This window comes from Pteronotus mesoamericanus, unplaced genomic scaffold (assembly GCF_021234165.1).
Source record: "Pteronotus mesoamericanus isolate MK-2021 breed Mesoamerican mustached bat unplaced genomic scaffold, CSHL_Meso_final contig_73, whole genome shotgun sequence".
NCBI classification, from domain to species: Eukaryota; Metazoa; Chordata; class Mammalia; order Chiroptera; family Mormoopidae; genus Pteronotus; species Pteronotus mesoamericanus.
This window is the reverse complement of record NW_026555245.1, coordinates 33,430,785-33,444,764: the sequence shown is the minus strand read 5'-3', so window position 1 is coordinate 33,444,764 and position 13,980 is coordinate 33,430,785. Positions and strand designations below refer to the sequence as shown.

General features: G+C 39.8%; 1 pseudogene; it reads right to left on the bottom strand.

The window, feature by feature from the left end:
- Window positions 1-9,303: 9,303 nt before the first annotated feature.
- On the bottom strand, window positions 9,304-11,431 carry LOC129078368 (protein BTG3-like; annotated as a pseudogene).
- Between the last annotated feature and the right edge of the window lie 2,549 nt (window positions 11,432-13,980).

The window sequence follows — 13,980 nt, the reverse complement described above, 5'->3', positions numbered from 1 at the left end:
TAAAGAAAGATAAACGGGTTTTCTGGGCTGTCTGGCTTGCTTCTCCCACATGCCTAAAAACTCCCGAGCTTTTGAAAAGAATGAGGTCTTCTGAGGGAAGCTAAACAAAGTCTGTCAGGGAAAACAGCACCACGTGGGATGATAGGGGCAAAGGGCAGGGAATTTGTAAGTTAAAAAGAGCACTTGAGTTCTCTGGAGCTTATCTGCAGACCATATTTGGACACAAGAAACTGGATTTAAATATTTCTTGGGGAACTTGTGTATGCCTCATGATTAGCAAAGAAGTCAATGTCCAGTTTCATGAAGTGGGGCATCGTGGGTCTGGACCAACCCAGCCACAACCAGCTGGCTCTGTGTACGTGAGGACATTTTAGGTATGAGCCAAAGGCTCTGTAGTTTCCATTTCTGCTGTTCAGATAGGGCTAGGTTCAGGAAGTAACTCAGTTGGGAAGCCCAGAAGAATGAGGAGTTCAAAGGCAGGATGGAAGTCTGGTCCACTGTTGCAGGTTTGCTTGCATTAACAGAGGCAGACAGAAATAGGGAGTGAAGAACTACACCTCATGACTTGCGCATAGCACTTCATAAATAATAGATTGCATATTCCATGCTTTATAACTTACAAAGTATCCATAAACATAGCCTCTTCTTAGCCACACACCTGCCCTTGGAAGTAAGTGGGCATGGATTTTGTCCTGTTTTACTGAAGAGGAAACTAAGTGTTCTGGCCATGAGATACGCCTTTCAGATATCCTTCCAACGTCGTGAAGCAACTGACTGAGTTCTGCAAGCCCTGAGGTCCATCACTGTGTTCTGGCTGAGGCCATGCTCGCCAGTGGCGGAATACAGCAGGGATATTAAGGCAGGCCCATTCTTTGGAGACGTGGGACTCCTCTGATGGCTTGAGAGTACGCTACCATCTTAAAAAGCTTCCACCCAACCTCCCTTCCTTCCCTCTTCAGTTCTGAGGAGGCCTGCCTCACAGTCTGATGTCTCTCCCAGCCTCTCCTGGCTCTGTCCCATTTCCCCTTAGAGGCATTTCCTGTAAGTGTATACTGTTTTGGCATGAAACACAAACCTGGCTCATTCCAGGCTATGCTTCTTACTAATGCTCTTTATTGCCTTTCTTTTCATGAACTTCAGCTTGAGTCATCAGATGGGCACATCTTTTTTCCTACCAGCTTGCTATTATTTTTAATACTTTTATTATTTAAAAATACTTACATATATATGTGATTATGTCTGGCATATTGCATAGGCATATAAATACAATTATTTCATCTTGTCAAAAATGTAATTGTGTTTTATTAAATTATGCAAATTTATAAGACTTCACAAAGCTTGCTGTTTAGCTTACATGCAGACTCTGAGGTTTCTTTTGTTATTATTGCTCTTTGTTTAATAATTTGTCCTCTACCATTCTCAAGCTCCACTTTTCATTGTTCTCATTAGTTCTCTGGGGTTTATAATTGTGCTGACCAACCTAGCGATTCTAGGAATTTACATAGGTCAGAGAACTAACATTTGCAGGTAGCCCTTATGGTCTGGCAGGGAATATCAAAAGCCACAAATGCTAGTCTATTTGTGGCTTTTGATATTCCCTGCCAGGCCATAAGGCAGGAAGCTGTTTAAGCCTGTTGAGTGGGTGTCACCAGGAGAATGGGGACATTGTAAACTATGAGCAGGATACCATTTACCATGGAGGTGAGAAGACAGAGGGATCAGCAGGCTCCTCTGTGTCTTTCCTGGAACTGGCTGGCAGCAATCTGCGTGGCTATTTGCCGAGTTCCCAGGACTCCATTAGAAGTTCATTCTGTATAAACAGAATATTTTTCTCAGAACAATTAGGTCTTAATTCCTAAACTGTGCTTGGTTGGGAAAGAAAGCAGGAACCCCCTCAGGGGTCAATATTCTAGGAGTGGTTGACTCTGAAGTGATAAGTAGGAGAAGGGCTACAGAGTAAGGACAGTGGACAGGATTTTGAAGCAACTAGAATAAGCTGAGTCTTGTGGAAGCAACCCTCCTCAGCAGCAGACTGGATCATAATGCTGCCTTTTTTTTAAAGATGTATTTAATTTTCTAATTTTTTTTATTACCATTTATCCCCTTTATAACTCCCCTCCCCCAGCGATCATCACACTCTTGTCCATGTCCATGAGTCCTTTTTCCTTTTGGCTGGATCCCTCCACCCCTAAACCCCACCCCCATAGCTGTCAGCCTGCTCTCTACCTATAAGTCTGTCTCTATTTTGCTTGTTAGTTCAATTTATTCATTAGATTCCACATATAAGTGAAATCATATGGTATTTGCCTTTCTCCGACTTGCTTCTTTCACTTAGCATAATGTTCTCCAAGTTCACCCATGCTGTCGCTAAGGGTAAAATTTTCTTCTTTTTTATGGTCAAGTAGTATTCCATTGTGTAGATGTCCCATAGTTGTTTTATCTCATAATAATGTTTATCTTCTGCTCTTCTGTCCCTATGGTAACAGGAAGTGTGGCTGGAGAATACCAAAGCCAAAGGAAAGGGAGAGCTTAAACAGCAGTACTTGATTTGGTGAAGAATATCTTTAAAGAACTATGTATATAAGCAGAATGATGATTAGCAGGAATAAGTACCTTAAGCATGTGTGAGCATGTGGACACACATGGGGGTCGGGGTGTTGGAGGGAAAGAAAGAACAATATTACCTTACCCCTTTACAACAGTCAAATCCTCAGATATTAACTACATTTTGAGTTCTTCAAGAGCAGGAGTCATGAATTTTTCTCTTGGTTGTGTCCCAATGTTTCCCAGCAGAGAGCTGCTGTCATGTCAGGGCCTCCTTGAATATAGCATGTTGTTCTTTTTGGTTTCAAAGAAAATGGCTTCTTGGCTTCCTGGCAATATGATGGTGCTAAATGACTTGCATCCCCAGGAGCTCAAAAGTTCCCCACCACACCTCTAACATTCTTCCTTCACACATGTTTAAAAAATTTTTTTTTAAATTGATTTTAGAGAGAGGAAGGAGGTTGGGGCAGAGAGAGAGAAACACTGACTTGCTGTTCCACCCATCCATCGATTCACTGGTTGATTCTTTTTGTTTTTAAGACTTTATCTATTTATTTTTGGAGAGAGGGGAAAGGAGCAAGAAAGAGAGGAAGAAAAACAACAATGTGTGTTGCCTCTCGTGTATCCACAAGTGGGGACCTGGCCTGAAACCAAGACATGTGTTCTGACTGCGACCCTGAATCGAACCTGCGACCCTTTGGTGCAGGCTGGCACTCAATCCACTGAGCCACACTGGCCAGGGCTAGAGCTCTTAACATATGTGGAGGAAGGCCCTGGCTAGATAACTCAGTTGGTTATAGCATCGTCTCCATAAGTCAAGGTTGTGGGTTTGATCCCCAGTCAGGGCACATACAAGAATCAACCAGTGGCCCTGGCCGGTGTAGCTCAGTGGATTGAGTGCAGGCCTGCAAACCAAAGGGTCGCTGGTTCGATTCCCAGTCAGGACACGTGCCTGGGTTGTGGGCCAGGTCCCCAGTAGTGGAGCATGAGAGGCAACTACACAGTGATGTTTCTGTCCCTCTCTTTCTCCCTCCCTTCCCCTCTTTCTAAAAATTAAAAAAGAAAAAAAAATCTTTAAAAAAAAGAGCTCTTTCTAACAGTTCAGTTCTACCAGATGTCTTTGATTAAGCATGAGGTTTGTTGTTGCCAACAGCCAATACTAGATTAAACTCCTATTGATGGGGGGCTCAAATGTTGGAAAAACTTTAGTTTCAGGTAACAGCTAAAAAGTATAGTAATCAATGTATGTAAAACACTGTTGTTTCAGGAACTGAAGGTATGACACACCTTGACTCCAGGAGGCCATAAGAAGTTCCACCTTTGTGCCTCAGGAGGACTGCAAACAATCATGATGATATCTGAGCCATTGTATTCCAGGACACAGATAAAGAATCATCATCTGTCAACAGATGAAAGAATACTGCAGCTTTTTATCTGATTAACTTTTTCCCTGAATTCTAAACCCCTTACCTACACTTTTCTTCTCCTTATAAAAAGGTCCGGTTTAAAATGGAATACAAGGTGGTCTTAGGGTATAAACCTACCATCTTCTCAGATTGCCGACCATCTGAATAAAGCTCCCATAAAAATTCAATCCGTCTCTGCTTATCGGGTCTGGTAGTTGACAGGTAACACAAACACGAACACGCGCCAGCTTTTCTGGTTTCACTACGGCCATTAGCCACTTTCTGAGCATACTAGGGAATCAACTGTAAACAAAAGATGTAGGGTGGGGAGTGGGAGTGGTTTGTTGGAGGTGGTGGTAAGCAAGGACCTGAAGGGAAACTGCTCATTCTGATGGGTGAAGACAGTACCAGCAGACCCAAGCAAATGAGTCACAGAAAAAGGAAGCCCAGGGGACCTCTACTTTCCCCAAGGTATATATCTACACAATTTCCTAACTATTTAGAGGATTTGTAAGGAGCTGCCAGATTTTCTCAGGAATTCTCACAACTGCTTGGAGATTGTATTTGTGATTCTCAAAGATAGGCAGGAAGGAATATCACAAAAAAGTCTGGTATGAAGCTAATGATGGCAATATGTGATCGACTGCTAAGTGATATGCAAGCTGCCTTTTGTATATTAATCTCGTATCCTGTGTGGAGGAGAAACAAACTTTCCTCTGCCCTTAAGGTTCTTTTAGCTATTCTGGTAATCAAATAGATGTCAGACAGATTAGTGAAAAAAAAATAACCAAATTTAATACATACATATGTATGGGAATGTCACTTACATGAGAGAGTCAGAGATCCCACAGGCACAAAAGGTTGAGAGATAGAAAGTGGGGTTGAAGTATATTCTGACCTGGGGATGAAGTAATGTGCCTTGGGGGCTTCTAAGAGTCATTGCAGAATGATAAGAAGAGCAGATGTTTGGTAAATAGAAGTTAGCCCTGCCATATAGGTGGGTCAAAAAGAGATTGTCATCAGATTAATCTTTTATTATGGGCAAGGCCCCCAATTCAAATTCTTCTAGGTAGGAAGGGGGAAGAGCAACAGTTTCTCTTGAGCCCGAAGCTCAAATTGACCTTAACTCAAAACAATCTGCATGCTGCATCTTGGGGTGACTAGATCTGATCCCCCCCAGCTGAAATAATCTTGGGGATGATAATTTATTTTGTTGACCATCTGCCTTTGGGGATGTACCACCCACCAAGCAATTTTAGCAATTGGTGCTGCCTAGTAGGAGATGTGTGTTCCTTGGAGAATGCAATTGTAAAGGCCCAGCAGGTGACTAGGAATGGTCCTGTGATACTGTAGCTGACTCTGCTCAGTTTATGACCCAACACCCCCACCCACACGTTTCCAGAACATTTGGGAGACTCTGTCTTGGTTCATCAATTAGAATTGCAATTTTGGGACACCCTAAGTGACCATCTCCAAGCAGCTGTGGGGTTTCCTGACTCAGGTATTATGTGGGAAAGTTCACAGTTGGATTTTTCTGCACCCAGTTACTGGCTTTTTTTGTAATAAAGCTATGAAGTAGAATTTAGCAATCATCAGTGACTCCTCTGGCTAGTTGTTTAGTTTTTAAACATTAATTACAATCTAATAAAAATCTTCATTAAAAAACATTTTTATTCTGTCACAAGTAGTAAATGTTCATTTTAAAGAATAATCAATAAGAAAAATGAGCTATTGTATAATTCTTCTACATAACTGTAATTAACATTTTTGTGTATTTCCTTTTAAAATCCCCATACTTTAATAAGGTTTAATAAATAGATATTTTATAGTTATATGAAAAAGTTTTTCTTTTATTTCAACTTAGGGGTAGCTATAATGTTTCTTTTTTTTCTTTACAGAAATACTTTATTTGTATTATTTAAAAACATTTGACCATGAATTATTTTCATTCAATCTTAATGGCAACTTTGGAGGTTTCAGATATCTGTATCCTTACCATCTGAATAAAGACACTGAGAGCTAAAGGATTTCTTTTTGAAAGCATGAAAATGCATTCTACTAACTATGAATTGAGAAGCAGATAATAAATTGGTTTACTCCGATTGTTTAAGTACACATTCTGTCAAATGGCATACTTATATTTTCGAAAGAATGTTATGTTTTAAAAAAAGTTTTATATTGATCCACAGAGCAAGGTCCTTGGACCTTGATTAATGTTGCTTTAGTTTGATCCTTAAATGGACCATAATATTCTAGCCACTAAATATCAAACCCGGTTGTTTCTGTATTTTCTCCTTTAGTATTTGTTAGGTCTTTTGTCTTCAGAGATATATTCAAATAGAGTCACATTGCTTATACTGGAGTCATGTGGATGATTGGGTTAACAACCAACCTGGTCTGCTTCTCTCACATATCTAAAAACTCTTCAGCTTTCAAGAGGAGTGAGGTCAGTTGCAGAATATTTAATGTTTATGATATATTTAGTGAAAAAGTAAGCCACAGAATAGTATCAATAATATAAAACCACTTTTATAAAAATATAAGATTAGGTACACCCTGGCAAGGTAGGTTAGTTGGTTAGAGCATTGTCCCAATACACCAAGGTTGCTGGTTCAGTCTCTGGTCAGGGCACATAGAAGAGTCAACCAGTGAATACATAAATAAGTGGAACAACAAATCCATGTTTCTCCTTCTCTCTCTCACCCTCCCTTCTTCTCTCTTAAAAAAAAAAAATCAGTAAATAAAGATTAGATAGATACACTTTCTTAGAAAAATATGGGAATGCTATAATACAAAATATCAACAGTATAGAGTTGTGGATTATAATAATTATTAATTTTTAACACTGGATATTTTTTTTAATTTATTGATTTTAGAGAGAGGAAATGAGAGAGAGAAGCACTGATTTGTGGTTCCACTTATTTATGCATTCACTGGCTGATTCTTGGTTGATTCTCATATGTGTCCTGACCAGGGATGGAACCCACAATTTTGGTGCATTGGGATGACACTCTAATCAACTGAGCTACCTTGCTAGGACCAAAAATAAAATGATACTATAATAAAGAAAATTCCATTTATTTATAACTTCCTCTCTGTCCCAGTGTCTTTCCTTCTTATGTAAAACCTTCATCAAACTAAGTGCCATGTGGTGTTGCAGGGAGTGTGGGGCTCCTGGATCTGTGGGTCACTGTCCGGGGCAAACTGAGGTGGGTGCATGGGCTCTGATCCTGCAGAACCCATCCCCAGGTTGTCACAGATGGGGACAAACAAAATGAGTCATCACAGAAAATTTCTCTGTTTTCCAGGAGAAGGGTGCTCTTCCCTCTAGTGGAGAAGGCCCTGAGTCCCCATGTCCAAAGTCTTTTATTGAGAACCATAAGTGCAGGGGTATACAACAAAACTCGTCAATCAGTGTCAAAAGGCTGTGTTTACAGAAAATAGACAGAGATAACAATTGGAGGAACACAAGAGATTTGCCTCAGGTCAGGGTTTATGAATGATGTAAATCTCTTTCCCAGTATGAGCTGGTTATCATAGGTTTTGAGGGAGAAACAAAGCATGCTTCTAGAAACTTACTTCTAGGTCTGATTCCCCCCTACTCCCAGGAGCTGCCCAATCCAGTTTAGGGCTGCACTTGCCTTTAGTATTGTTTCAAGCCTGAGCCAACAGGCAGGGCAGAGCTACCAGGAGATAAGGAGACTTCTTTCAGATAGAATGGGAACTCTGGCCATATCAAAGCTGGGGATGAGGGTCTTTTGTCCTTTCTCCATGTCCCCCAAGTTCTTCCCTGATGCCCACTTGTGGCTGTGCCTGGCTTAGGTTGTCCCTTCCACTGAGGGATCTTAACCGTCATTGAATACCAGCCATCTCCCAGCAGGGTGATGTGAAGGAGACAGGGGCTGCGCCCCTGCCAGGGGGACAGGTTTTGTCTCCTCAGTGGCCTGTTTTCCCAAGGCCTCCTTGATTATTTCCAGCTTTGGGGCTCTCTTGCCTGTCAGCGGGGCTACAGTCCCTGAACCAGACAAGGCATTTCCCAACATTGTGGTTTCCTCTCAACTCTAAGAGGATGGTTTTTGGAAACAAAAATTATGTAAGAGGAGTATAGTGTGAGGAGGAATGAAAAACCAGCGTGTATTGTATGTATGACACTCAATTTAATTCAGTTCTATATTACCTAGGTATATGTAGATTTACTTTTGTCTGTATTTCCAAGATTATATCTTGTGACCTGTGGCCTTCTTGTCTCTTGTGGCCTTCAAGGCCAGCCTGAAGCTTCTTAATGCAAGGAGGGGGGAATATTTTTTAGTTCATATTCCATTACCTCCCTATTAGTTATATCTATTCAGAATCTAAGTGATCAATGTAAACGGGGTGCAGGAGCTAGCTGATCTGCATTTTAATTTCAGAAAAAATGGTCTTTTTTCTTCTGGGACAGTAGAGTGGTTTTATTTATTTATTTTTTCATGCCTCAGTCTACTTTTTATTTGCAACTACATGATTCATACAATTCTTCTAAACAACAATGACATAAAATATATTTCCTCATGTATAAACAACTTACATATTCTTTATAAGTAAATGCTCAAAGGTGTTAGAACAGATTTTCCACTCCTACAGTGTTCTCATATACAACAGAGTTGATATACATATAAATAGCAAGTTCAATATTTAAAACTCAGGCACTTGACTAACTTTAACAAAGTCTCAAACTATATCAATATACCTAAAGTGAATATGGCCCTAGCTGGTGTAGCTCAGTGGATTGAGCGTCGGCCTAGGAACCAAAGGGTCACCAGTTCAATTCCAAGTCAGGGCACATGCCCAGGTTGCAGGCCAGGCTCCAAGTTGGGGGTGCATGAGAAGCAACCACACATTGATATTTCTCTCCCTCTCTTTATCCCTCCCTCCCCCTCTCTCTAAAAATAAATAAAATTTAAAAATAAATAAATAAAGTGAATATGTGACCCTGGCTGGTATGGCTTAGTGGATGCAGTGCTGTCCTGCAAACCAAAACATGGATGGTTCGATTCCCAGTCAGGTCACATGCCTGGGTTGCAGGTCAGGTCTTGGTTAGGGGGCGTGAGTTAGGCAACCGATTGATGTTTCTCTCACACATTGATGTTTCTCTCCCTCTCTTCCTCACTTCCCCTTTCTCTGAAAATAAATAAATAAAATCAATAAAAAATAAAGTGCACCTATGTTTTAAGAAAGAATATTCTCAATAACTTTATAAAAAAATGTTTGATGGTTTGACCCATCTAACTCGACTATTATGAGTATGAACTTTCAACTTTTAACATGTAGTCAGACTTATTTTACCTTCTCTCAACACCAACAGAATCCGAAGGAGCTAGTGAGGTGTTAACATGTGAGGTTAAGCCAATGATTCCAGTCACACTGCATTCCAGGAGGAGGTACCCATGTTACTGGAATTGGGCCATATGGTTTATCCTTACCTTCCCTGACTTGGATGACCAAATGAAACAGGATGAGGGTAGTGACTCTGATGGCCATTCCCTTGGTACATTCCTGGCCTTGTCTGGGCAAAGGGTGCCACTTTGGAGGAGCTGGGAATATCAGTTCTGAAATCTGATACACAGGGTTTGGAGTTGCAGTCACTGAAAAAGTTTTAATTCTACTTCCTTACTTGTTTCTTCATCCAAAGAAGAGAATCCTGAATGATAATCAGAGGTGAACTTATCAAGGGCCCTGGTAACTTTCTTAGAGATCTCATCCTTGTTCTCATCCTCATTTTCAAAGCTAGCAACAATGAATGCACTGTATTTTTTTTTTACATTTTTATTGAATTTATTGAGGTATCATTGGTTAATTGCTTCAATGTTGAGGTAATGAATTTATTGAGGTAATCATTGGTTTCAGGTGTACAAGTCTATAATACATCATATGTATATTGTGTTGTGTGTTCACCACCCAAAGTCAAGTCTCCTTCCATCACAATTTATCTCTTCTTTCCCCTTTTCTATCACTCTCACTTCCCTTTCTTTCTGGTAACCATGGTAATCACCATACTGTTGTTTGTGTCTATGAGGTTTTGTTTTGTTTTGCTTTTTGCTTAATCCCTTCACCTTGTTTTTCTCTCCATACCAACAGCACACCTCATAGAATTCCACCCACACAGTGAATTCCTTTGTCGAGTCCAGGTTACTGTACAAGATGCAGCTGTTCTCACAATGCTTTCAGGGATCAACTCTCTGAAACTTACTGACACAAAGGCACCTGTAGGCCTGCCTTTTTTATGGTTTTTCAGGATACCAGCGATTTTTATATTTTTCTTGAAGTATTAGCATTAATTTCTCAGCAAACCTCTCAACTGCTTCTTTTTTCAACTTAATCATGTTTTTGAATTAGCCTTGTGAAAAAGAAGACAATGGCAGCAATTTCACTCATCTTTCTGCTTCCACTTCTCTGGTATTGTAGATTGGGTGCCCTGGCCATCTCCAGGCAGGGAACTAAGGGTGCTACTTCAGGGGGCCAGCGCTCGGAAGCAAGATGCACAGCGAACCTAGTCTGGCTCTTGCAGCTCCTGTGGCTCCTGTGTCCTAGAGTGGTTTAAGTTCGCTAAAGCCAAACATGAACATGAAAATTCCTGGAGCCTTGGAAAAGTGATTTTGTTATCATAGACGCCATTCTCACAAGAATAACTTTGTGTCACACATTTTTTTTCTGTTTCAGTGTTCTAACATTTGAAGATCATCAAAGAAAGATTGATTTGTTTACTCTTTTTACTGATATGTTAAACATGTATTAGGATTCCTCAATACCAGCATCATCTTAGATAAACTCTGAATCCTTGATAAATTTCATAACATTTATACTAGTGTGGGTCTGCATGTCTGCTGAACTTTGGATCATGATATAACCTGTCTTAGCGAAGCTTGTAGGATATTTAAAAAATAGAACATCAGAACAAATGTGGGACTTTGATTAAGTGGTTCAGACAAAAGAAATGACTCATAGTGGGATGACAAAAATTCTCCTGACTTTGAGGGTTTCATTCTACAGCTCAGAGAGTGGGATGATTCTGGAAATGGCCCTGGTACGGGTTGGTAAATCATGTTTCCCCAACTTCCTCAGTTGTTTGTTGAGTCATTAAGAACTGTTAATATTGGCCTCGTCAGAGGCAACCTAGAAGACTCTGCCAAATCCAATTCCAGAGCTGGAATGTGGACGCTGACAGTGAATATGACAGTGAAGTCATTCTTGAAACGTTTGGCTCAGTCATCTTTCCAAAATCACCATACTTAAACAAAAACCAATAACAAATCTCCTCTCCCACCTTGCTCTTGACCAATAAGAGGACTCAGAGAAATGGAAGAATCAGGCACCTTCACAAAATGAAACCAGGCCAAATGGACGGGTTCCGAGGGTGGCTGCCAGCAGCTCTTGCCTCTAACAAAACTGCTGAAGCAGCCACCTGAGGAGAAGGTTCTTGGCTGAGGCTCTGTGTCCCAGTCCATTTTCATGCATGCAGAAGCACATAGCAACTCACTGGACTACATAATCACTAGTGTTGTCTTCTGTACTTTCTGGCCCCAAATTAAAATGACCCAACTTTGATTCTTAATTCTGGAGAAAGAGGACAAAAAAGAACTAAACATGTTATCCACAGGCCTTTAGGAACTAATCAAACCTGGGGGCTGACACACAGGTAGCACACGAGAGGAGTGTGTGTGTGTGTGTGTGTGTGTGTTTGGGGCAGACTTTCTTAACTTCACGTAGCCTTCTTCCCCAACTACCAAGCATAATTCCTTCCTGTTCCCCTAAGGAAATGCCCCTTAGCTTTGTTTTTTTTGTTTTGTTTTGTTTCTTTCTTACTACTTCACTCCTCCTTACTCTTTATTTTAACATCCATTCAACAAACATTTACTGGGACCTTTAGACATTTATCCTTTGAAGGTGGCATGATATAGCTGGAAGACCATTGTCTTAAAAGGTTGTAGACCCAACTCTGTCACATACAAACTGGCTAAACTTGGACAAGGTTTTTCATCCAAGTTATTTAATGTTTTTATATAAATTTATATATATTTGTATTTTTTAAAATAATTTTGATTCATTCACACTGGACTATTGTTGTGTTAGCTGTTGTCATTTTTTTTTTTATTTGACAGTCTAAGGGAAAACAGGTCAGAGTCTCTGACCAAATAGTCAGGTATTTGCATGTCTTAAAAATTCTTGCGGCACACCGCTGTGTCTGCTAAGGGCACATCGGTTGAAAATTGCTGCCTTAGTAAAGGACCCATCGATGAAGCCAAAGTGGGAAAGGATTGAGGGAGGGATGTGGGGGCGGGGGGCAGGGAAAAGTGGTGGCAGGAAGGTGGAGACAAAAATAAAAAAAAGAATAGGAAAAAAGAAAATTGCTACCTTAGGCAAATCACGCAGCTGCTCTGTCCCTCAGAAGAGTCTGATGAATGTGATCGTTTTTTGAAGTGTAATTCTTGGTTTACCTGCATCAGAATGTCCTAGGGTACTTTTTAAACATTTCTAGCCTATTTCCTAAATCAGGTGAATCAATCTCTGAGGATCTATGTTTTTAATTAGGGTCCTAGGCCACTAGGATGCACACAGAGACCCGCTGGATGGGACCATCAACAGGATCTGTGTCTATTCTAAAATTATGTTAATTGTGATTATCTAAATTTTAGTTAGCTTTATTTTTCCATGAACAAAGCAAAATTAACTGGAGAAAGAAAATGACATGTGCTAATAACCTTTGTGCAGTGCTATGTTTGGGGCCTTTTACAGATTATCTTATTTTTCTGCATAATAAACCTTTGAGGCAGATATTATTATTACCACCATAGCATGCATAGATTCAAATTGGGACTCTGTACAAGCTTCTAATTATAGAATGAATAAGTTCTGGGGATGTGATGTATAACATGGTGACTACAGTTAACAATATTGTATTGTATATTTGAAAGTCACTAAGAGTGGATTTTAAAAGTTCTCATCACAAACATACACACAAATTATAACTATGTGAGATGATGGATGCATTAATTAACCTTGTTGTGGTATTCTTTTTTTCAATATATAGATGTGTAAGATCTCCATGTTGTACGCCTTAAATTTATACAACGTCATATGTCTATTGTACCTCAATAATGCTGGAAATGAAACAGTTGTCATTTGTAAATGAGTGGATCAAAAAATGATACATTTACACAATGGAATACTATGCGGCAGAAAGAAAAAAGGAGCTCTTACCCTTCATGAGAGCATGCATGGATCTGGAGAGCATTATGCTAAGTGAAATAAGCCAGGCAATGAAAGACAAATACCATATGATCTCACTTATAAGTGTAACCTAATCAACAGAACAAACAATTAAACAAAATATAACCAGGGACATTGAAACAAAGAACAAACTGACAGTAACCAGAGTCAGGGGGAGGGAGATAATGTGGGAAAGAAGGGGAGGGGTTGTCAAGGGCATGTATAAAGGACACATAGACAAAACCAAAGCGGGGTAGGATCAAGGATGGGAGGTGGGGATGGGTGGGGAGAGGGGGAGTGGTGGGAGGAAAATGGAGACAACTGTACTTGAAAAACAACAACAACAACAACAAGAAAGTTGGGACTCTGGTTTCAAAGTCAATGTTTATTCCTCACTGTGTCATGTTACAGTAAGAAACTACAAAAGATCTTATAGTAATTTATAAGCTCCAGCGTGGTACCTTATTTGCATACAATAAATTACTATTTTAGTAACTGTTTCTTCATCCTTGTTTTTATTTATTTATTTATTTATTACTATTTTTTAAAATTTATTTACTTTTTAAATACATTTGTCTCTGCCTCCCCCCCTCTTCATCCTTGTTGAATCACCTAGTTTCTCCTATTGTGAACGCTAATTATCTGATGTGATGATGATAATATAAAAACAATAAGCTTCATCTTAATTCCTCTTTGCCATTCTCTTTTACCTATTTAAATTTTATTCTTTCTGTATTCTATAAATACACAAAGGATATGGTAAACTATGGTAAAAAAGGTATGGTAA